This window comes from Manis pentadactyla, chromosome X (assembly GCF_030020395.1).
Source record: "Manis pentadactyla isolate mManPen7 chromosome X, mManPen7.hap1, whole genome shotgun sequence".
In the NCBI taxonomy this organism is placed as follows: domain Eukaryota; kingdom Metazoa; phylum Chordata; class Mammalia; order Pholidota; family Manidae; genus Manis; species Manis pentadactyla.
In genome coordinates, this window is record NC_080038.1 from 58499729 (window position 1) to 58504391 (window position 4663).

The window sequence follows — 4663 nt, forward strand, 5'->3', positions numbered from 1 at the left end:
ATATGAGGAAACAGCATTCTTTAAGTCTTTTATATTTTTAAATTTAAGGTGGCGGTACCGCTGAGCCCTAATGGTTGAAGTTGCATTCTTCTCCTCTCCCTCAGTGTTTTCTGACTCAAGCTGGGCTATAGGCTCTTCTGTGTCCGTATCTCCCCCTTCTGATTCTTGTGGTTCAGCCTCATTTGACTCTCCCTCAGTCGGTTCTCCCTTGGTCGGTCTAGTTTGGGATCGGGTCACCGGGAAGACATGAAGGGTTTTATTTTATGTTTTAACGTTCTGAACAGGGGGAGCAGAGGGGGAACTTACTTTTATTTTCTGAACAGGGGAGACGGGGGGGAGCTTATTTCTAAGTCAAGGTCACGTAATTGCCTAAGCAATTGGGATCTCTCTCTTTTGATCTGAAGCAGTGCCTTAAGGGACTGTGCCTCCCGAGAGAGTTTAACAGTGGCTTGTCTAGTTATTTCTTCTAGATTGGGTTGAGTACAGAAAGGGGGTGGTATGTTATAGGGCGGTGGACCTGCACCTAAAGGTGCTTGAGAGGGCCAATCAAGATTATGGTGCTTAGCGGCAGCGTCTTTAATTCGGCCTCCTCTTCAGGGGAGAGGGGATCATCATCAGGGCTGTTGGACTTGAGACCAGACAGGACTGGGTAAATAGATTTTGGGGGAGGGGGCGCTCGATGGTGGATCATTATTAACCTCGGGCATGGGAATGGAGACAGAGGGATAATTAGAGGCTGGGGAGGAGGGACGAAGGTCCTCGGGGACGTCCTTTTTGTGGAGAGAAGTCTGACTGGTTTTAAACTTTCCCTTCACATAATTTTCACTATCGTCAACAATCTTTGAAACATCTGGGTGACAGTGGTGGACCGGCAACACATCGTTTATGAGATTCCAATAAGAAAATGCCTGTACTGGGACCTTCTCAGGGCCAAAGGAATGATAATAATCATTCAGGCAGTCACCAACTCGGTGCCACCATTTTTCTTCTGTAGCTCCTTCCTGGGGGAACCATGGGCAGACATCCTCTAGCAAGATAAAGAATATAACTTAATCTTTTTTCTTAACCCGAATTTCTCCTGTCTTGAGAGAAGCCTTAAGTCCCTTAACAAATAACTCATGTTTATTTAGTGTTTGCCCCATGATTGTGTCGCTTTCCTTACCTTTACCGATCTGTGTCACAGGCGGGTACTCCTGTGGTGATCTTCGTGCAGATCTTCACTCACTGGTGGGGTGGCGATCCAAAGAAAGAAGGATGGCCGTCCATATGAGTGACGTCCAGATAAGGCTTTGTACCTCGAGCCCCACATTGGGCGCCACTTGCGCCAGCCGGTGGGGAGTTCAACAAGGGCTCAAGGGGAAGTTAACCTGGATGAGAGACAAACCAGACACAAAGACGGAGACCAAGTCGAAAGTCTGATCAAGGTCTCAAAGTTTATTCTTACAAGGTAGATTATATAGGAGCTAGGAGGGGGAAACAGCCCCAGCTGAAGTGGCAAGGATTATCTAGGTTGCTAGGATACCTAACTGAAGAATGTTCTCTGGAAAAGATCATGGGTGGGGTATTACTGAGAAAAGACAGAATGTTTTACTAAGGAGGAGATGTTATCAGGGCAGCTGCTTAATCTCTATCCCAGTGGTCTAATAGCAAGCTGGGTCAATTGATCTTTCGTAAACGGGGCAGGCTTGAGAAACTAGAGGCCTAGGTGAAAAGGGAGAGACCATTGTTTCTATGGCCTATGGCTCCCGACAGGATGAGTTGTGGCTTTGGTCAATTGGCAGGGTCTAGGGGTAGTGGGTGTACTTCTTTCTGACTGGAGGGGAGAGAGACCACGCTCCAGTTGGGTGAAGTAGGATCCAGTTCCCAATTGGCTGATGTAGGATCTGGGTCTCAATTGGCTAAAATAGAATCTGGGAGCTTGCCCTTTCAGTTTTAATTTGTCTGATTTTTCTCAAACTATTCAAATTCAGTTAGACAATATCCATCATATCATTGATAAGTTTTCACAAATGCCTAGGGTGCCTAACTGGTTTTCTTGGTTTCACTGGATATGGCTGGTAATTGTAGGTCTGCTTTTGTTATGTAGCTGTATTCCTATTATGTTAACGTGTGCATGCAATTTAATTAGTAATTTAAAACCTATACACGCTTATGTTACACTACAAGAAGATATGTCAAAGAAATAATCAATCTTCCCATGTTTTCTTCCATCTGCTACTTCTATAGCTTTGCCTCTTCCTTCCTAATTACAACCCTTCAGTAGAATTCGTGCCTCATAACGAAATTACCGAGTATCATAATTCTTCCAAGTGGTGAAGATACCTCAAGACAAATGCTGGGCATAGAAGCCACAGGGCATAAATCTGCAAAGAAGTAAAAAGCTAACCTTTTTAAACAATATTGCTTCTCTCTCGCTTACCAACTTTACATTTCCCTGTATGGCCCCGGAAGATGACTGGTTAGCCAGAGACGGGTAAGATTCCTCAAGGGAGGAACAACCTAACACAGGCACAGTCGCAGGGGGGCCATCAGGTGAGAAATTGGGGATCAACAGAGTTGAGGCTTAGAACCTCACCCCCCCTGTTTTGAGAGCAATCTTCTGCATCCGTGGATGTTTTGTTGCCCTTGTCTAGCTTGGATTAATACTTAGTCTATAGGCACAGACCTGATCATCTACATTTGCCCTCTTACAGCACTAAACTATGTTTTCTACCTTTATCTTGCATCTACCTACCACTTCAGCATTTTATTATAAATGATAATAATAATAATGATAATAATAATAATAATAATGGAGAAATGTGGGATTCACATATAAATCAAGTATAAAAATCAAACTAATAGTCATAATTGACCTGATTGTTTATAGTTCATGATGCGTGATCAAAACTGTTTTTTGTGATCAAAAAGTTTCTATGTTGACTGCCCTTGCAATGTTCACCATGTAAGAACTTATTCACTATGTAAGAACTTGTTCACTATGTGAAAACTTGTTTGTTATGCTTCAGAAGATTGGAGACTGTTGAGAATTAGGCTTAGTGTTGATTAATGATTGTGCATTGAGTTCCCTATACAGAATTTTATTGTTGTTAACAACCATATTATCAATAAATATGAGAGATGCCCTCTCAAAAAAAAAAGAGTGCTGCTAATCAGTAGGTGTGCTATAAATATTTTTAGAATTAAAAAGAATTGCACTGGTAAGTAGACCAAGCCATTATGTGCCCTGGCTATGTTAAGATCTCATTAGTTAAGGCAGTGATTTGATTTCACCTTAATAAAAGCAGGAGACCTAAAGGTAGAAGAAATGAGTTTAACCTGAGGTTCTGGATGGCAATAGATTTGTGATTTTCAAGTAAAAATGTACCCTATCTTTGCTTCCATACCTTAATCTTTCAAGTAGACTGTGGGTAAAACTGCAATATTTCCAGAATCTCTCACCTACCTTCAGTGCATCTCCATGTCAATAGATGTTTCCAAGGTGGGGAGAGTAGTCCATCTCCATATCAATGGGTAATTACATGGGGGAGTGAGGGCATATCTGGACCAGAGAGTTTGGGTAGGGTCTGTTTTTGCAGCCTGGTCATGAAAGACACGGGTTAGCAAAAGTACACTACTGATTGTAGGCAATAAATGTCTCTTCCCAGTTGCACCTCATGCCCTTTCATACCAACTGGTATAAGGGCTTCAGAATTTTTGCCTAGTGCAGGATAAACACTCTCCAGTATTCCAAAGTTCCCAAAACTCTTGTAATAATGCCACAGTGGTAGGGGTAGGGAAATCCTGGACCTTGTCCATGACTGCTTCTCTGATAACTTTAGTCTTAGCTGACCAGAAAACCCCCAAGAACTTTACTGACAAACCAGGTCCATGAAACTTGTTCACAGCCAATCCATTCTCCTGTAGATGTTGCAGCAGTCTGGGACCTGCCCCTTCTAAATCTGCAAGAGAATCAGATGTGAGCATGATATCATCAATGTAGTGATATAGCTGCACCATTTGTGGTTTCTTCCATGTGGCCAAGTCCTGGGCTACAAATCCATGACAAATGGTGAGACTGGGACGGTATCCCTGTAGAAGGACAGTGAATGTCCCACGTGAAGGAAAACTGTTCCTGACTTTCCTGTGTCAATAGAGAAGAAAGCATTAGCAAGGTCCACAACATAATGATACATCCCTAGTTCATAGGGTGTCCATAAGGGCTGCTATAGAGGAGACAGCAGCATGCAAATCGTGTGTGACTTTATTCACCTACTGTAATCCATGATCATATGCCAATATCTGTCTGGCTTTTTCACTGACCACACTGGGGAATTAAAAGGACTATGGACTATGAGTGGGCTTTATGATGCCTACCTTCTCTAACTCCTGAAGAGTTTCTCCAATTTCCTGTGTCCCCAGGCTATTTATAATGCTTAGTAGTTGTCACCCACCAAGGTATAGGCAGAGCTACAGGCAGGTGTTCAGCATGTCCCCTTCAAAACTGCCTTTGCCACATGTACCCTCAGTCTGAACTCACCTGCAGTGGTCTGTAAACACAAGCCCTGCAAGATATCTACCCCCAAAGTATATTCAAGGATGGGAGGAATGTACACAGTATACTCCTTTGGAAGTAAATGACCTATCCTCAATGGAATTTGGACTTTCTTGACTCTAATTGCCT